Below are 21713 nucleotides of genomic sequence, written 5' to 3'. Positions count from 1 at the left end.
ACCCTTGAACACCATAGGCTCTTATTTCTTGTCCTATCCCAGCCAGGAGCTGTATTATTACCAGAATCCAGTTTAACTACCTTTTGCCTACTGTCATGGTATGTGGGGCGTAGGGATATGAACCAGGTGGTCTATGGGTTCTATAGGTTGTGCTTTGTTCCTGACCTGTGTTTATATTCCACTAGGATTCATTGAAGGGCAAGAGGTGATTGAAGTGTATTTTGTCCAGGCTGGTTTCATCCATACCATAAGGTACTTAGGTGTCATTTAGTGAGATCATATGAGAGTAGACTGTCCTCACTTGAATTGTACTAAGTATATGTTTTGTCGTTTCAGGTATATCCCTTCCCCTGCTGACCCTTCCCTTTCCCTTCCCGGTTCTTTTTATCCCTCGCCTAATGGCTCAAGGCCTCTGTGTATTTGTACGAGAGGGTTTGTGACATTTGGAGGTGGACCCTTATAAGCATCAAACGGATTCCGTGGAGCAGATCAGGACAGAATTACACGCCCACGAAATTACCTCTACCCGATCTGATTGTGCTTGTAATGGCGACTTTGGAAGATGTGCTTCAGGCCTTGGTGTTAGTTCAGCAAGAGTTAGCTGCTTCCAAGACAGAAGCAGCAGCCTTGAGGGATAAGGTAGACAGACTGAGTCGAAACCCTTTTGATGCATCCTCTTCGCAGGTGCAGGTCACGGTTCCCCCACCCATTCCTTTGGCTAGTCCAGAACGTTTTTCTAGCGATCCAGCTAAGACGCATGTGTTTTTGACGCAGATCATGCTTCATTTCTCCTGCAAGCCGGCCTCTTTTCCAAACCATCACTCGAGGGTGGCTTTTGCCATTTCCTATCTGATCGAGGATGCGGCCAATTGGGCAGTACCCCTGGTGAGAAATAATGACACCATTTTATCAGATTGGGCCGCCTTTCGCGCTGAATTTGAGAGGGTTTTTGATAGACGTGCCACTACTTTTAGTGCAGACAGAGAGCTGCTCACCCTTCGGCAGGGCAGGAGGGATTTAGTGTCGTACTTAACTGACTTCAATAGACTGGTGGCAGAGACGTCATGGCCAGAAGAAAAGAGGATGTCGCTTTTCTACCAAGGGTTGAGGGATGAACTAAAGGATATCATAGCACAGACAGACCCTCAACCCACTACCTGCACTGATATGATTAATCTAACCTTACGGCTAGATGGCAGACAAAGCGAAAGAGGTGGAGAAAGAAGAAGGTGGGACAGGGTTTCTGCTGGGTCCGAGTTTGTCCCTCGGGGGTCTTTGCCTTCCTCTGGACCTAGCTCAGAGCCCATGGAAATCGGAGCTGTAAGAGCACCCTTGACTAAGGAAGAAAAGGAAAGCCGTAGAGCCCTGGGGTTGTGTCTATACTGCGGGAAAAAAGGGCATTTCGTTAAAGAGTGCCCCAGCAAATCAAAGTCATCAGGGGTATGGAACAAAAGCAAAAGAATAGCGGTCTCTTTGATAGGTGCAGCAGAGGCAGTGACAGAAAACCCTCCGGAAGCTCCTAGAGACTCCCAGCCTTTGACGATTCCTTCATTAACCGTTCTGGCTTTAAAGGATACGGAGACACATATGGTTCTCCCAATGAGTCTAGAGAGCCAGCGGAGAAAACATCAGGTTAAGGTCATGATTGACTCGGGGGCCAAGGGGAACTTTTTCAATAGCAGTTTAGTAACCTCTTTGTCCCTGGCCAGAGTAAATAGGGAGACCCCCGAAGAGGTATTAGCTGTAGATGGGAAGGCTCTTATATCTGGCCTCATTACGGAACAAACAGACGTAGTGGAATTGTCTTTTCAGGGACCAGAGGGATGGCATAGAGAGAAAATTACCTTGAACATTATAGTAGCCCCTCAATATGAGGTCATTATCGGAATGCCCTGGTTAAGCTATCATAACCCTTTGATTGATTGGAAAACTAAAGAGGTCCAGTTATTGTCTTAGGTATGCAAGGAACATCTGAACACTTCCCAAAACCGCCCTACTGCTGCCCTCTTTCTTCCGGTGGTGGTGGCTACTGCCGCGGAGAAAGAGGTTATTCTACCCTCCGAATACCAGTGTTTCGAGGATGTCTTTAGTGAATGTCAGGCAGAACAACTACCCCCACACCGGATGTATGATTGTCGAATTGATCTAGTGGAGATAGCCACGCTCCCGTCATGTCGCGTCTATGCTCTGTCGGTGCCTGAGACAGCGCATCTAAAAGAATACCTTGACCACTATATGGAGATCGGGTTCATCAGACCCTCTAGATCCCCAGCGGCCTCTCCTTTGCTTTTCATAAAAAAAGCGAATGGAGAACTGAGAGCCTGTGTGGACTACCGGGTATTAAATAAGAACACGGTACGAAACCGATACCCTTTGCCCCTCATCACGGTCCTGTTAGAGCAAGTGAGGGACACCCAGATATATACCCGCTTGGACTTAAGGGGTGCGTACCATCTGGTGTGCGTTAAAGAGGGAGACGAGTGGAAAACTGCCTTCAAGACTCGTTACGGATTGTATGAATATACTGTTATGCCGTTTGGGTTGTGTAACGCCCCGGCGGCATTTCAGTATTTTCTTAACGACGTCTTGAAGGAGTTTGTGGATGTTTGTTCGGTCGTCTACATCGACGACATTCTCATTTACTCAGACAAGACAGAGAAGCACAGGCACCATGTCTCTCAGGTTTTACAGCGGTTGGGGGAAAACAAACATTTTTGTAAGTTGAGTAAATGCGAATTCAGCGTGACTGAGGTGGAATTCCTGGGGGTGATTCTGAGCCCTACTGGTTTGCAAATGTCGGAGAGAAAAGTGAAGGCAGTCCAGGAGTGGCCGATTCCGTCTAGTGTCAAAGACGTCCAGAGCTCCTTGGGGTTTGCGAACTACTACCGTAGGTTTATTTCACAGTTTTCCTGGGTAGCTTCGCCTCTGTCCAAATTACTCAGAAAGGGAGTTGCCTTTTGTTGGTCTATAGAAGCGAATAACGCTTTCAAGAATCTGAAAGAAGCCTTTGCCACCGCCCCGATCTTGGCACATCCCAAACCAGAACTTCCGTTCATAGTGGAAGCGGATGCTTCAGACACAGCGATAGGGGCTATCCTGTCACAACAGAACCAGACCACTGGTCAATTACATCCCGTAGCATACATGCCCAAGAAACTGTGCCCAGCAGAGACGAAGTATACAATAGCCGAGAAAGAGCTGTTAGCTATAAAGAGAGCCTTTCAGGAATGGCGCCAACATCTGTGGGGGGCGGCGTTCCAGGTCACAGTGTTCTCTGATCACAGAAACCTTCAGTACATGAAAACAGCAAGGAACCTCACTCAGAGACAGATGAGGTGGATGTTGTTTTTCTCTGAATATGATTTCGTTATCACGTTTAGACCTGGGGTGGAGAACAGGAAAGCTGACACCCTGTCCAGACAGTCTCGTACGGACAACGTTTCTAATGAAAAATCCTTAGAGGCGATAGTGGATTCGGGAAAGGTGGTTTGCGTAGTTCAGGCTAACATCTTCTTGGACATGGTACGTCTCTCAAGAGCACATGACGCCTGGGTGATTTGGGCTACACAGGGGAGTGGTCGCACCTTGAAACAGGGGCTACCCTTTCAAGATGGCAAACTGTTTCTACCTAGTGTAGTGTTACGGAAGAAGGCTTTCGAATGGTGTCACAATTCCTTGATGGCAGGTCACTCAGGAGTGGGCAAAACGGTTCAGTTGCTGCAACGTCATTTCTGGTGGGAAACCATCAAGGGAGACGTAACAACATGGGTAATGGTCTGTGAGGAGTGTGCCAGATCCAAGAGCGAGACAGGTAAAAGGAAGGGGCTGCTGATGCCTCTACCCACGCCAAAAAGACCTTGGCAGACCATCAGTGTTGACTTTGTTACGGGACTGCCCCGGGATCAAAGCAAAACAGCTATCTTGGTGGTAGTTGGTAGTCTCACTAAGATGGAACACTTCATTCCCTGTGTGAATCTTCCCACCGCCAGTCAAACAGCACAGATACTGTTAAGCAATGTTGTCCGTTTGCATGGAATGCCCGAGGTGATAATCTCGGATAGGGATCCGCAATTCATCGGCAGGTTTTGGAAGGCCTGGTGCAAAGCCATGCAGATCCAGTCTTCTCTCTCCACTAGCTTCCACCCTCAGACTGATGGGCAGACAGAGAGACTCAACAAAACGCTGAAAAAATACCTTAGATGTTATGCTGCTGAAGCTCAGGATTCATGGGTCTCCCTATTGTGGATGGCCGAAGTGGCATACAACAACGCCTGGCACAGTTCCTTGGGGGTTTCTCCCTTTTGTGCCACCTCTGGTTTTGATGCCCGTATTCTTCCCATCAGCATCCCGGATGGGGTGGCTGACCAACCTACCGTTTTGGGGCAAATGCGTAACTTACATGCGGTGCACAAAAAGATCAGAGCTCATCTGCAGAGAGCGAAGGCTGAGTACAAGAGAGGAGAAGACAAATATCGGAGGGCAGGTCCATCCTAGGCTGTGGGGGATAAGGTATGGCTTTCCACCAGGAACATCCGTTTCAAATTGCGCAGTATCTTTCACCCCAGATACATTGGTCCTTATGTCATCACTAAACAAATCAATCCGGTGGCGTACAAGTTGAAACTACCTTGTACACTCAGAATCCATCCAGTATTTCATTGCAATTTATTGAAACCGGCTTTTGGTGCCCGGAGGCATGCTCCTCCTCCTGTATCATGTGATGATGGGTTTGAGTATGTGGTAAGAAGCATCAAGGACTCCAAATATCGGAGGGGTGTGTTATGGTATCTGGTTTCCTGGAAGGGGTACTCGGCTGAGGATGACTCTTGGGAACCGGTGCAGAACATCCATGCTCCTGAGGCTGTCCGTTCATTTCACCGTAGGTTCCCTCTGCGGCCTGGCCCTAGAAGGCGCTAGGAGGGGGGACATACTGTCAGGAATTTCTGGGTTGCGCCTGCATTGTTGGACACTCGTGGGTGCAAGCGCTTAGACAAAGGACTCTGAAATCGGAAATGGGAGTGAAGACTATAACTCCCAGACTCCCCGGTGAAGGGGAGTATTTGTACAATTCCAACACGCTTCCTGTTGCGTGTAATTCGTTGTTTGTTTCCGGGTTCCGGGAGCTTTCGGAGACGCCGTGTGGCCGCCCGTCGGCTGACTGGGTCGGCGCCGGTTTTGGATCCTGTATTGCCCGTATGATCCAGGTAGGATCGGAACTGCCGTGAGCCCCAGGCTGTTCGCGGGCGGGTTTCTGTTTCACTGAGTGTGTTTTTCCTCAGAGAGCAGAGCGCGGTGGTTAATAGCCACGTGTTGCCGTTCTGTCTTCACAGGAGTGCGGTAACTCCAAGGAGTGCTTCGAAGGGTTCTGCCCTTACATAATTACTGCTTAATCCGGTTGTGGGGGTTAATTGCTCGCGGAGCGTGGTGGTGGTCGCATCTACACGCTACCGTGCATTGCTTTGTTTTTTGCCCTTTTCTTCTTTTGGTTCACTATCAGGAGCGAGGAGGATTACTCGCTATTGGACATACCAGAGGATACTTTGAGTTCGTTCTAACTCCTTCAAGGGAACACTATTATTTATCGTGGATTATCTTATGGCCAGTAGAGCGGAGTGTTGTGGTTCTTGCATCCCACGCACTACCGTTTCTGCAAATAGGGAATCTGTATTAACCCTTGAACACCACAGGCTCCTATTTCTTGTCCTATCCCAGCCAGGAGCTGTATTATTACCAGAATCCAGTTTAACTACCTTTTGCCTACTGTCATGGTATGTGGGGCGTAGGGATATGAACGAGGTGGTCTATGGGTTCTATAGGTTGTGCTTTGTTCCTGACCTGTGTTTATATTCCACTAGGATTCATTGAAGGGCAAGAGGTGATTGAAGTGTATTTCGTCCAGGCTGGTTTCATCCATACCATAAGGTACTTAGGTGTCATTTAGTGAGATTATATGAGAGTAGACTGTCCTCACTTGAATTGTACTAAGTATATGTTTTATCGTTTCAGGTATATCCCTTCCCCTGCTGACCCTTCCCTTTCTCTTCCCGGTTCTTTTTATCCCTCGCCTAATGGCTCAAGGCCTCTGTGTATTTGTACGAGAGGGTTTGTGACATTTGGAGGTGGGCCCTTATAAGCATCAAACGGATTCCGTGGAGCAGATCAGGACAGTATCCCGCCCCTCACTGAGGAACCTTCCCCACAACCCCGCTCCCCAATCTCTCTCAGGGACCCAGTGGGAAGACATGGCTACCTCACAGGCTCTGTCTGAACCACTGACCAATATCATCATTTTTGTAAAACTCCTTCACCACATCCTTGGGAATATACACTCTACTTTCTGTATGTACTGACAGTATGCTGCCACCAGAATGAGTAACTTCTAAACTTTTGGTTTTAAAGTCCAATTCCCTCAAACATTTTTCATGCTCAAACTGCATTTTCTTTTCCTCAAGATCTAGTCTTCTATTTTCTAATTCCAGATGCCTATTCACCTTGAACTTGGTCATCGCCATTTCATGCCTTCTTGATCTCTCTCTGTCCTCCAACTCCTCTGGAGACAGACTTTTGTTAGAACCAATGCTACCTGCGGGGGAAGGTGCCTTCCTTCCTCCTGGGCCCAATGGCCCTTCCTGTTGCACAATTGCCAAGTCATCCCCCACCTCAATTGCAGGGGTTTTCTTTCCTTCTACCCAGGCCCTCAGCGCCTTGTAGAATTCTTCCTTCACTCTGAACCCAGAGGTGGAAACATTGAACTTTTTGCAAAAGTACTTCAGGTGTGCATCTTTGTAGCTTTCCAATTTCTCTTCTTCCCATTCAAGATCAACAGAGGCTATGGATTCTGCTCTCTCTACTACGACTGAATCAGGCATCTTTCAAAAATAGAGCAAAAATCCAAAAAGCAATCTACCAAAAAGTATGTGGTATCGTGATGGTCTGCACTAACTAAGTAGTGTTCACCAGTCACTGTACGTGAGTCACAAATGCAAATCCAGAAACCTCACCGTTGACTACCAATGTTAGATTTGGGGGTCTCTAGTTGGCACAGGTAGGTACTTGTGAGAAATAGGGACCCTCTCCTCTAGTCAGGATAAGGGGATTACACTCCTAAAATAACCCCTGCTCACCCCCTTGGTAGCTTGGCACGAGCAAAAGGGCTTTACTTCAGAGGCGTTGTAAGTTAAGCAGTTGTGTCCACATACAGTAACCCAGTGACAACACTACAAATGGACACCACACAGGTTTTATATAAAAAATGTAGACTTTATATAGAGTTACCACAAGACCATAAATGACAAAAATACACACTATGATTACTTTAAGATGGTAGATTTAACCTTAGTTCAGTTCAGTTATTAGATGAGACACTCTGCGTCAATGTACCTTAGGTTGCGTTGCGCATCCACGACAAGCAATGTCGCAGAGATGGAAAATGCGGCAAAGTTCAGATACAAAGAAATAAAGACGTGAAGATATTCCAGATGCGGCACGCTTCTCGGGGATGCAAGAATTTCTCGGTTCGATGCGTGGACTAAAGCGGCGACATCCTTTCGCTGCGACGACAACAGCTCCAGCGGCGACGCTCTTCGCCCACGATGCGTGAAGTTTCCGTTCGATGCGACAACTACAGCGGTGACATCCAAGATGCGACAGAAGCAGCTCTGACGGCGGCGCGCTTCTCGGGAAAGTGAGGTGCTCTTGGTCGATGCGGTGCAATGCGACAGTTCCAGCAGCGACACCCTCTTTCGGAGTAGGGACGGCAGGCACAGCGACGGCAACACGCTCCGACCTCATTGCAAGATTCTTCTCCTGATGCGGTGCAGTGAGACAACAAGAGCGGCAACACCCTCCTTCGGAGGTGCAATGGCAGGCACAGCGACGGCGATAAGCTTCTTCTTGTTGAGTCGCACTTCCAGCTCCTTGCGACACGCAAGTCCTCAGAAGGCCCAAAACAGCAGCAGGCACTTCCAAAGAACTTTGGGGAGCTGGGGGGTGAAGTCTGTTGTCCCTGAGACTGCAGCAGGAGGCATGGTCTTTTCCAAGCCCTTGGAGATCCTTCACAAGTTCTGAAGCACTCTGTTTACCAGATGTCTCCTTTCCTTTCACAGTGCAGAGCAGGCACATAGGACGCTTCTACTGGAGGTGAAGCCAGCATTGTTGAAGGCAAGTACAGTCCTGTAGCACTTTGTTTACAGGACTCCTTCTCTTCTTTCAGTGTGCAGGGCAGGGACATCAGCCGCTCCCCAGGGGGTGGAGCCAGCATTGTGGAAGGCAGGCACAGCCCTATTCAAGGTTCAGGTGTAACTCCTCCCTCCCATCTAGATGCAGATCTCTCTATTAACCACTGGGTGACTCAGCCTGTCTCCTGGAATTCCCTAGCCCTGTCACTCACAAAACCAGACATAGGAATACACAACCTAGCAGAAGCAGGTTTGAATGGTTAGACAAGCAAATACCTACTTTCTAAAAGTGGTATTTTGCAAACACAGAATATTAAAACCAACTTCACTAAAAGATGTATTTTATTATTCTGAGTTCAGGCATACTAAACTCGAATTTCTACCATGTTCTCTGAGACAGTTAGGATTATAAAATGTAATAACTCCAACAGCCCATTCTGGCTTATGGAGAACAGGTAGCCATGCAATAGTGAAAAACGAAAATGGCTGTAATTCACTATTAGGACATGCCGCCCACATAAGGGCTTGTCCTACCTTATACTTACATTGCACCCTGCCCTTGGGCCTACAATAAGGGTGACTGATATGAAGAAAAGGGAAGGTTTAGAGACTGGCAAGTGGGTGTACTTGCCCAGTCAGCATGACAGTACCAGACTGCATGCAGGCTCTGCAATGGCAGACCTTAGACACATTTCACAAGGCTGCTTCTGTGGGTTGCACAACCAGTGCTGCAGGCCCACCAGCAGCATTTGGATTTGCACGCCCTGGGCAAACTCAGTGCATTAGACTAGGGTCTGACAAGTAAACCAAATAGCCAAACATGGAACCACTGATTAATACATCAATTTACAATAGGAAGCACTTGCAGTGTGGCACTGGATAGCAGTGGCACAGTGCCCAAAGCATCTAACACCAGCAAAAATAAATGAGGCAACAGCAAAAAAATGTAAGGGAGACCCACGCCAATGGTGCGAGGTCTAACACGTGTCTCCTCCAGCGGAAAAGTGGGGAGAACTACCCTAACTCCTAGGAGTTCTCTTCACTAAGGTGGACAAATCTGGACAGACCATCAGCATTGGTGTGTTCTTTGATGCCAGGTCTAACAGCTATTGTCAAAGGTGAAGGCTAATAGTGAAACTCTGGCAGAAATCAAACCGTAGCACAAGGAACATGGGTCACAAATACACACATTGCAGCGACAAGTAACAGGTTTTCTAGATAGAGTTGAGGATTGAAAAGGCAGAGCTAGGCGGAACAACATACGCGTCATAGGTATTCTTGAACGCAGTGAAGGATCTGAGGCCACCACATTCATGGAACAGTGATCGCGAGAGAATGTAGCTCCTGAAGGGCTGTCAAACTTATTTTGTGTAGAACGGGCCAATAGAATACCTACTGGGAGACCTAAAGTGGGTGCCCCACCGAGGCCGTTGATAGTCAGAATTCTGAAATATAGAGACCGGGATGTACTGCTTCAAAAGGCAAGAGAGCGGCCCCAGATCCGCTACAAAAACTGTCAAGTGCCATTATACCCGGACTACACCCTCATTGTCAAGCGTAGACAATCCTCATTTCAGGCAGTCAAAAACAAACAGCGGAATATGAACCTCAAGATTGCACTTTTATTTCCTTCCCAATTAAAAAATATACATGACCAGAAAACATACTTTTTTGAAAGGCAGGAAGATGTAGAGGAGTAGATAGAGGTCATGGACCCAGCCTTACTGTCCGAAACTTTCTATCACAGTCAAGCAAGTAATCCCACTCGAACGCAAGGACGACGTTCGCATCATAATGTACAGACCTCTGTTGGACATGGCCCTATTTGCGGGGTCATCCCTTAACTTTTTGCCTTCCTCCTAGCCTTTTTTCAGACATAGTGTTAGTGGTTCTAGGACTCTGGGCACTTTAGCACTGATGTCCAGTGTAAAGTGCGTGTGCTCTCTTTTGTAAACATGGTAAGATTGGTCTACACCTGTTTGGCATATTTACTTTACCTGTCAGTCCTGTGTAAAGTGGTATCTCAGATACCCGGGGACGGTAAATTAAATGCTACTGGTGGGCTTGCAGGGCTGATTGCGCCACCCACTAAAGTGGCCTTTCAAACCTGTCTCAGGCCTTAGCCATTGCGGGTCCTGTGCATGCAGTATTACTGCCACTGTGACATAGCAGCTAAAGTGTGTGCCACGTCTGTGCCCCCCCTTTTACTGCATGTCAGTCACCACGAAGGTAGGCCCTAGCTAGCCCTATGGGCAGGGTGCATTGTAGGTGAAAGGTAGGATATGTACCTTAAGTGTGTGAAATGTGCTAGTAGTGACAAACAGACAGTTTGGTTTCTCACTGCTGTGAGGCTGCCCTCTCATAGGAATGCATTGGGGATTCCCTGATAAGTGTTTCAGTGGTAATTCCTAATATGAGAGGAGCAGCGTCGTCATGTTTGGTATGGTTGGGATAGTAATAATAAATGCTCCTCAATGGTGTGCACAGATTTATTATCACTATTTTATAAATACCACTTCTAGAAGTTGGCATTTCTGTGTGCTATGTGTCTGCCTTCCTGATCTGGATTGCATGTCTGGCTTTGGAGTGACGGGCTGGTGAGGTGTGTGTGGCTCCAGGGAGGGCAGGGTGAGTCAGCACTAAGCTGAATAGGGGATCTGCATTTGGAGTAGTGGAAGTAGTAGTTCCCTGAACCTGAATAGGTCTGGGCTTGTCTGGGTGAATGCTGGCTCCGCCCCACTGTGGTGGTCTGATGACCGAGTCCCCATCTGACAAAGGGAAAGAGACGCCCTATAAACAGTGTGCTCCAAAACAAAACAGAACCAGTTGAAGCTGGTTCCCCCAAGCCTAGTGTCAAGGGCAGACAAAAGAAAAAGGGTGTATAAATATTGGGTCTGTGACCCCATGGAAATGTTGTGCTCTTGTGTTTCCTGCTGACTTGTTGCTGCTGGGCCCCAGGAGGAACTGCCACGAGGGGCGACCTCCCTGCTGGAGGGCCCTGTGAGCTGGCCTGCCCTGGCCCAGCTTTTTTCCCTTGACCTGTGGGGTCCCAGCATCTTGTGAGCGCTGCATCTTTATTTCTTTGCTCAAGGACGAGAGGAGCATTCTTGTTTCAATTTGCAGCACTGGGCTGCAACGACTTTGGAGGGGATACCGACATGGGGATTCCCCCCCTCATTGTGGGTGCTACTGCAGTAGAGCGGGAGCCCACCCCGCACTGCTGCTGCTAAATAGAGCCTGGAGCCCACCCCACATTGGTAGCTTTTAAGCGGGAGCCTACCCCTCATTTTGAGTGAAGAGTGGGAGCCCACCATGTTGCGGTGTGCCCCTCCAAGCAGGAGCCCACTCCACATTGATGCTGATTCAATAGTGGGAGCCTACCCCACATTTGTGCTTGTAGTGGGATCCTACCCCACCGTTGTATTTATTTAGAGTGGGAGCATTGCCACTGCCCAGAGGAGCTGCCGAGATCTGCTAGAAATCACTGCCGCGGCCCGACCCAGAAGCCAGGTGGCAGTGCCTGGATGGGGGCGGAACCTCCCGCAGCCAAGACCCAGAAGCTGAAGGCCGGCCGGAGGAGAAGCAGAGGGACGCAGCTATCTGGCCGACCGTGTCTGTAAAAGAGGGGGGCCCCCCATGTGCCAGTGGGTTCCTCGCGGGTTGTCGAGAAGTGGACTGGGCCCTTTCCCCAGCCCAAGAAGGACTGGAGGAGGCCAGAAGGGGACCAGAGCCTCACAGGTCCATTCTGATGTCCACAAAAGAGCCCCGGTGACTGGGGCTGGAGCTTTGGAGATCGTTGGTGCCAAGTGATGGCACAAGGAGGGGCCCGGTGAACGGGGCTCGATTGGCACAGTTAGTGCCAGTACTAATTTTGATTGGGGGCATTCTGTTGTTTTAGAAGTTCCGGAGTGGGGCTTGGGCCATTTCATTTTAGAAGTCCCAGAGTGTGGCTTGTGGCCATTTTGTTTTAGAAGTCCCGGAATGTGGCTTGGACCATTTTGTTTTAGGAGTCCCGGAATGAGGCTTCAGTGGCACAGTTAATGCCATGGCTCATTTCTCCTTAGCTGCACCGCCAGTTAGCGGCAGCTGCAACGTGGGGCATTTATCCTTTCTGATGAAGACGGAGTGAGATGCACTCCTCTGCCCCAGCACAATGCGCACTTTGCTTTTGCTGCTTTGGCAGCCAGAGAGCTACTTGAGAAGCCCTATCTCTGCACCCTGACATTCTGGACAGAGGGCATTTTTGAGCCCCAAAGAGAAGGCCAGTTGGCCTGGGGTCAGTTTTATGTTGGTAGGGCGCAAGGCACTAATGTGATGCCTAATGTCTATGCTTATGATGCCTATTGCATAATGTGTTTATGCCTACAGAGGTTGAGTAATATGATTATGCATATGAATTTGATGCCTGATCTAATGTGATTTGTGCATAATGTGTTTATGTGCCAATATGATATAATGCTGAGTACAGTATTTCGCCAGTAGTTACTGGTTGTGATATTATTTTTACTGCTTGTGATGGTTCTGACAGTGGCCCGACTGACCCTGTACTGTGTATATAATCCCCTGTAAATATTGCCTAGTGCCAGTTGGCACAGTGTATATGTGTTATTCTAATGGGTTCTGAATAATACAAAGGCTATTTTTTATATAACTTTGTGGGGAGTATATTTTGTAATGTGCCTAGAGTGTTGCTGCTGTGTGTGTGTCTGTTGCTCAAACTCTTTACACATTGCCTCTGGGATAAACCTGGCTGCTCGTGCCAAGCTACCAAGGGGGTGAGCAGGGGTTATCTTCAGTGTGTAATTCCCTTGCCCTGACTAGAGTGGTGGTTTTTGCCTGGCTTAGGCGCAAGCCCTAGCCAACCAGAATTCCCATTTCTAACAACCTCCAACTCCAAATCGGACTGCAGCCCCACCCATGAACAGGTGCAGAAAAGCAAAGATGAAGCCCTTGCTACAGCGACCACATTCAGAGAAACTACCCTGCGTATGGACTTTGATTCTTCGGAAGGAAGTATTGCATGTTCTGACTCGGAGGGTAGCCTCGCCTTGTTCCCTACTGTGACACTCCAGACTGCTGAAGACCCACTGGGATGCTGAACGTTGGAATATACTGCCCTGCCTCCACATGTGATTAAAGAACAGTAGCAATGATGCCACACACTCTTATTAACATGTATATCCTTTTTCAGTGATTAAGATGACAATGTAATGTTTCTTAAGTCAATACCGGGCTCCCTTGAGCCATTATAGATAGATACTATACTGTGTCTGGCGAAAGCAACAAACCCCCAACTGCGTATGTACTAGTTTAATGCAGCAAAATGTTTCTTGCTGTATTTCATGGTTTAGCCTGGCGTAGTTCACCGGCTGGGCCTTGTATTCGAAGTTCAATGGGGGTCGATGGCACTTCCTACATTGTGGTCCTCGGCCGATACCCGGCTCTCATACTATTTACATCACAAGATGGATAAGCTAAACACATACACCTTAATTACATGGAAAGTTTGGAGTCTTGGCTCAATACAAAAAAGACACAGGGTGGAAGCGCAATTGTTTAGGCGCAAGGCGCACATAGTGTTCTTACAGGAGTCCCACCTAACCATATCGGAAGCGGCAAAAATATGGAAGAAATGGAAGGGGCAGCTATACCCTACTAATTACTCTACCTTTGCCAGGGTTGTCACAATTTGGATCAGAAATGAGGTCCTGTTTGTGGAAATAGAGGGACGGTTTGACGCGCAATCCAGATATAGTTTCCTTCATGGGACACTAGATGACATACATGTTGTATTAGGGAATCTATATGCTCCAAATTTCGACCAGAATAAATACATGGGCTTAAATACAATCTTAGCGGGGTGGGAGGCATTCCCGTGGATTATAGGCGGTGACTCTACTGCAGTATGAATATTGAACTAGATCGATCACACCCCCCTCTCCATTGCGCAGGAACTATTAAGCAGGCTGAGGCTCTTTGCAGTTGGCTCAACGGCTGGGCGATGTGTGGCGCCTGAAAAATATAATGCACAATGAGTATTCCTTCTACTCCCCAGTCCACCAACTACATACAAGAATTGACTGAATTCTCTACTCCCTTTCCATAGCCACACAATTGTCACACGGGATGTACTTAGCGAAAACGTTTTCAGACCATAACCCATTAGAAATCCGCATTCCCTGGGGTAGAGTCTCCACCCCAGTCCCCACATGGAGGTTATGGGCACAATTATTAGAAGACACTGTGTTTCGCTCTGCCCTATCTACTGCAATTGGGAACTACTTTTCTGAGAATGGCAATACTGCGTCCTCAATATTAGTAGAATGGGATGCACTCAATGCCGTAATTCGGGGAACTGCAATTAGTGCCACAGTGGGTGCGAGACAGGAAGTACATAAAAATTTGAAATCATTAGAGGATGAAATGGGTGGGTTGAAGCAGGAAGCAGAGAGCGATCCTGTGAAACATGCTTCTCTACAAGAGGTGCGCATTAAGCATGCTGAACTGCTGGAGACCCTCAAAGTAATTGATTACCGCGCCTTCAACCAATTAACACCTACAGATGCAGATAAATAAGGGACACTTTTCATGAGGGGAGGACCCCCCGCCCACTATGATCAGTCAAATTACCATGCCTGGGGGAAATATGGTGTATACTCAGCAGGGTATATATGATTATTTCTGCATATACTATACCGTGCTATACAACAAGCCGGCCCCAATAGACAATACACTAAAAGATAGTTTTTTGGCAGACCTACCTTAACCCCAGATCCCTAAAGGAGCAAGAGACAGTCTAGCAGGCCTCATTACAAGAGCTGAAATAAAGGCCGGTATCAATGGACTCCCACGTAGTAAGACACCGGGACTGGACGGTCTACCAATAGAGTTCTTCAATACTTATTCTGAAACCTTAAACCCACAATTAGAAGCCTTGTACAGAACCTCACTGGAACTAGGCTGCCTCTCTTACACTACCAAGCAAACTCTAGTAGTCACACTTCCAAAACCGGGAGAGGCGTTATAGATATCACAGGGTACCGCCTGCTCTCACCTCTGGCAACTGAACATAAAATATTAAGTAAAATACTGTCTAACAGGCTCCTCCCCTATTTACATAAATTGATACACATAGATCAATGTGGATTCATACCTGCACATAGCATGTCCCTAAACATCAGAAGACTCCACCACAAAATGGCAACCAATCCAGACCACTTAGCGAATGCTGGCTGCATAGCACTCAATCTTCGAGAAGCGTTTGACACACTCTCATGGGAATATATGTTTCAGGCTGTTGCGAGGTTTGGGTCACCCCTGGGATACATTTGCTGGTTACGTCTATTATATGAAGCCCCCACAGCCAGAGTTTGGACAGGTGGGCATATATTGAGCTAGTACCTAATATACAAAGGCACACGCCAGGGATGTCCCCTATCCTCATTGTTGTTTGTGTTAGCACTGGAACCACTGGCACTCCGGCTGCGACAGGAAGCTAATCACATTGGGATACCATTGGGCAACTCAATATATTTGATATCTTCATATGCAGATGATATAATTGTCTAAGTGCAAGACGTCCTTGGCAAATTAGACCCTATACCTAGAATATTTGCATCATTCGAATACATACTTGGCCTTGCTATCAACAACTCGAAATCCAATGTCTTCTTTTTTCAAAATCATGCACGCCCAGAAATGATTGACTTTGGTCTGTATCGACTGCCAGTGGCACAAACTACTTTCAAATACTTAGACATCCACATATACCGATCACACGCAGATATGTTGGAGGGTAATCTCAACAGGGCAATACAGGGATTGTGCTCAAACATCGCTTTCTGGACCTCGCTCTCACTTTCGATGATGGGTCGCATGGCAGTGTCAAAGATGGTGGTCCTCCCTTGACTCCTATATTACTTTACTAACCTGCTGATCATAATACCTCCGGCCATTTTTCATTCGCTGGATACAGCACTTTCGGACCTCATCTGGGGGGGCAGGAAGAAGAAGGGTGAGTCTCAAAAAATTACAGTTGGATACACGCAGGGGGGACTGGGGGTACCAGACCTTCGATCATATTATTATGCATGTCAGTTACAGTGGCTGTCCGACTGGACTGCCGGACCCAATTTACAGGAGATCGGATATACAGCACTAAACATTGATCAAGGAACCCTACACACTCTTCTTCTGCCAAAGTCTAAAATTCCCCTAGATATACCACCTCTACTGCAGACGGCATTGCTGTGCAGGAGGAAAGCATTACAATACACTTCCCGCTGCCCCCACTACACAAATAACATAACACTGCTGTGGATAGCACAACCCACCGGGAAGCTCAAGAGACACAGGATTAGGGCATGGTCGGATGAGGGTGTGGACACCTTTTAACATCGAGATCTTAATGGACCATGAGAATTGTGTACGGTAGAACGGGGTACCAAATCATCTATACCTGCTGCATGTGTCGATTCTGTACTATGTGAAAAAACACTGGCCCCCCAGAAAGACGTGCCCCAAATGCACAAATTAGTCAAATAACTGTGCTTCATGGGAAGGGGAAGTCATCTCATCAAATGGTTGTAGGTGGCATTACGGTCACATGCTGCGGTGTCTCTGGATGCCTTGCGAGTCAAATGGGTGGAGGATGCAGGATGTGAGATACCAGACAGGGAATGGGTGGACATACTGGAACACCCTAAGAAGGTGTCCAGGAATTAAAAGTTTAAATTTATACAATGCATGATATTACACAGGGCTTATTTAACAGCACGCCGCCTTCACCAGATGTAGGCAAATACGTAAACACCACTGCCCTAGGTGCCAGTTGGTGGAAGCAGATTTGGTTCACATGTTATGGGCATGTCCGTGCCTGAGGGGGTTCTGGGGAGAGGTCCGCCAGTGTGTAGAAACAACTACAGGCTTGAGTATCGAAGACTCGCTGTTGGAGTGCCTGTTGGGTCTCCGGAACGTATCGGCCTCCCATAAAGTCCAACTCTGTTTCATTGACCTTGTGGTTAGTCTGGCAAAAAGATCCATCATTATGAGATGGAAGTCGGCAAGACCACCTGCAGTATACACCTGGCACAGAGAAATGTTACGTTGGGGGGGCTAAAAAGTGCAGCTATCTGCCAGGAAGGGGAAGGGGTTTGTGTAAGAAGCTGATATCTATGGAATGGGATATAATGTTGGAAACCTTTAAAGGTATTACCCCTGACCACACATCTAGTACCCTGAGCACATAATAGACCATCTAAGCACCACGGCGCACAAGAACACGCTATGTAGCTGTCCGGTAAGGGGACATGATCATAATAGCCGACAGACTCATGCTAACAACATAGGACAGTAAAAACAATTCAATTTGGAACAGAATGTAAGAACACTGGTGGTAGGGGGGTTGGGCCCAGAGAAGATAAAAGGGAGGCTTCCCACAGGAGGGGTAAGGGGAGTCAGTGGAGAATGTAGTCACAAACCAAATAGGGAAACATATGCACAGGGTGGGGAAGCATAAGAGGGAGGGGAAGTCCTAGTAGTGCAAAACGAGGAGAAGGAGATCTAGGGAGTGTCAGGAAAGGTCGGGCCAGCGCTGGAAAAAAATCAATAACAGTTAGTATCCTCTCATGGAATGTCAACGGCCTCAGAATCAAGAACCATAGGCAGAAAATGATGGAATACTTAAAAACAGTGGATAGCGAAATAATAATATTGCAGGAAACACATCTTTTAAAGAATGAATGGGTTGATATCACTAAGAATCACAGATGGATAGACACATATGCATGTACAAATCAAGACTGGCTTATCAAGGGGGTGGCTATCCTCATTAAGAAATCACTCAAAGTAAGGGTAGAAGCAGTAGACAAAGATACGAAAGGGAGATGGGCAATAGTAAAAAAAGAGTTTGCAATAAACTGTACACAATTGTGGGGTACTATGGCACTAATACAGATGACCCTGTACCACTACAGACAGTTTATTCAAAGCTACTAGATGTCTCAGTTCCCATAATCATGGGGTGGGATTTTAATATAATTATAAACCCCAGAGAGTACAGACATTCAATTAGGAAGACTGCTTACTCGCCTAGAATGGGGGAATGGATCAGACATTATATTAAGGTCTTGGGGCTAACTGACATCTGGAAAGTAAAGGGAGATAGGGCCTCCCACTAAACTTTACCAAATAGGAAACAGGGTCATTCCTCCAGAATAGGTTTCTTTTTGATCGATAGGAGACTGATCAAGAATACACAGAAGGTGGAGCACTTACCAGAGCACCTATCAGATCACTGCGCAGTACTGTTAAAAATTCAATTAGGGTTTGCCCCATCTCCCTCAAGATGAACAGTAGATGACACCGTACTTATGGATCCACAAAGTACAGAGGCACTTAGAAAAGAGTCAGAACAATTCTCCTTATTAAATAAGGACGGCACCTATAGACAAATGGCATGGGATGCATACAAAGTGGATATTAGGTTGAAAATATTAAGTCTTGCAGCACACAAACACAAGAACAAAAGGAATAGAACCAATAAACTGGAAAAAGAAATAAAAAACATTAGAAATAAAAATAGGGAAAGGGGGAGAGTCACATGTGGTAGCTAGGTTTGAGGAGGAGACCAAGCCACTGTCTTTACATACATTGCTAAGGAAGTGTGTTAAATAATTGACCCATAAATTGAATTGTACATGATCCCTGCAGCTGTGGTTTGCTAGGTTTACTAGAATATGACAAGAAACATACAATAAGTCGAGCTGAGAGTTCCTGGGTCCCTGGATGTAATGTGGTATGTTGGCTGTAGGACATAGGGGTTTGATACACTTTCTATGAACTCATGTTTCACGAAAGACACATCAATTACAAACACATCCTGTGTTGTTTTAAAATTATGGATGTCTTGCGCTTTCATGAATGTCTAACAGAATGCATGTAGATGTTACGAATATCTGTGTTTTTTTGCTCTCTTCAAATTGTTTAATTAAACGTAGTTGCAGGTTTTGATTATCAAAAGGAGAACAAAATGCTACAAATGGAGTCAGATTGTAGTAATTAGTTATTAAACATCCTTTAGGAAATATTGGTACTGTCCCTTAGTAGTGCAATTCTTCTGATGAGTACAGGCACATCATTATGAGAAGGGCCTGGTGCTCTGACACCAACAGAATTATAATTATTGGCTGTGTACCTATGCTAGAAATGACCAAACTTCTCTTGCTTAACTGCATCCATAAATGTGAAATTTAATAGTGTGTGCACTCAAATTGTAAACACATCATAATGTAAGTGGACCTGCAGCAGCATGCTTCAGCAACCAGTGGCTGCAAATAGAATCAGCCTCGGCCTGAGCAGGTAAGACAGGTGGGGTGGTGGGGCCGGGTGGGGGGGATTTTGACGGACGAGGAGAAGGACAAATAAATAAATAAATAAATAATGCTTCCTCGTCATCGTCCGTCGAAATCCTCCCCACCCGGCTCCACCACCCACCACTCGTACCTGCACGGGCCGTGGCTGAATGTAATCATGCGGAGGAGTGTTGCGTGGTAGTGGACAAAATTACTGCAGCCTGCAGAAAAAAGGTTTGTGCTGCTATGAGAAGGGATTTAGAAGGTAAGTCATTAATGCACAATTGCATCTGTAATTTAATTTGAAGTGAAAACTAAAAGAATGCAAATAACCTAGAAAAGGAGGAGGTAACTCTCACAACGTTCATAAGCAATATTTTTCAAGATCCTTTTTTAATTAAGTTGCTGCCTGCTTGCCTGCAGGCCTGGCTTAATGTTTGAGAGCCTTAATACAGATTGACAAATCATGTGTAACTCATTAAGATTGTGTTAAGTAAGTCCGTTTAGGTGGAAGCAAATTTGACATTTTAATTTCTGATAGGAAGATCTCGCTCTGAAATGGGTTAGCAATACTCTCCCATGGGTTTACTTACATAGGAGGGCTCCCCCTAGCAGTGACCGATGAAGCGATGCAGAGAGAACTAACTCTCCGGTGTTCACCCGTGGGTTTAGGGGATGCTTTTTTTGGCGGGGCGGGGGTTGTTTAAAGTAGATTAGACATAATTCAACCAGAATGACATGCTGCCCTCTTTGCAGGAACTAAAAAGTACTATGAATATGCACCAGTGCTCTAGCATAGAACTTACCAAACTTTTCAGAACCACAACCCAATTTTTAGTATGACAAGCTTTTCACAACCCACCTAGCTTTAATGGAGATGAGGCAGGCGATTATATAATGTAATTAAGCATTGTGGAGCAGCACATTGTCATTGGCAGACAGAACATTTTCCATTGAAATGGTCACTAATTTGAACAGACTCAGTTTTATATTTAAAACTGTACTGCACACAAACAATGTGTGGAAACCGTGTTTCGATGAATGTTTATTATGTGTGCATTATCAAGTAAAGTGTCTTGATTTGTCCTGCTCCTACTAAAATCTTTGCTTCCGTAACACTTCAGAATTACAAAAAAAAATCTTCATTTTGCTTTCCTTAGCACTGAATGTGTACAGACCACTTACACTTATTTACATTTTCTTGCGTGTTAGATAACAATGTCATCCTCCAGCTTTCCTTTTCAACTTCATGTACCACAGGAGGATTGTCACATAATGCACTACATTTTTTTTCTCTGACTGCAAAGTGAGAGGAGTTCCTAAACTCCAGTCTCTGTGTTAAAAGATAAGAAGCAGAACACAGCCTGACACTTGACCACTGGCTTTAAAGCTCAGCAAATGTGACACAATAAATACAGAATTTAAAGGCATCTTTATTTATTGCTTGGAATTTGGTCACTCAATAAAAATCGGCTCATGACCCACCAGTAGGTTGCTCTAGCGTAACAATTTCCTTCATACAATCCTATATCCAGTGGAAGCTTCCATGACTACAGTATTTTATTTCTTGTCACATTGGGACATTTTTCACCCGCTATTTTGTTTACTTTACCAACTTCATAGAGTTTCTAAAAATTTTAAAGACTCAAAACTCAATCCCAAAGCGGTCCTGGGAAATGTTTTCTAACTTTGCTCGCGTCTTCTCTCCTTAGCAAAGTCTACCGGATTACACAGACTGCAGTGTCAAACATTTGATGGCAACATCATTCTTCCAAAGCAGTTCCAGTGAAAAATAAGGGACGGGTAATTCAGTTAGTTAACCTTGGATGCTGAAAAATGGTGCTGCTCAAATGGGTCAATCTCTGAGATCTTTTTTTCACACTGAATAATGCACCTTTCCATGCCTTTCAATGTCTTGGGAGCTTGGAACAAGCATAAGGGGCAATGATTAATGAACACAATTGTGAGATTGGAGGTGATGTTCGTCACTCACCTCCCCCAATTTGAAGCCTTGCTATTGCTAAACAAAGGGGCGTATTTATTACCTGGTTTGTGTCGCACTTGCACCACACAATGTGGTGAAAGAGCATCACAAATCTGAAGTCTGATTTTTGAAGCCAGGTCAAGCTACTTGGTGTGGCTCCAAAAATCTGGAGTCACACAATGCAGCGCAAATCACTCCATT

This window comes from Lissotriton helveticus, chromosome 3_1 (genome assembly GCF_964261635.1).
Source record: "Lissotriton helveticus chromosome 3_1, aLisHel1.1, whole genome shotgun sequence".
Classification (NCBI taxonomy): Eukaryota; Metazoa; Chordata; class Amphibia; order Caudata; family Salamandridae; genus Lissotriton; species Lissotriton helveticus.
Note: the sequence above shows the minus strand (reverse complement) of the source record.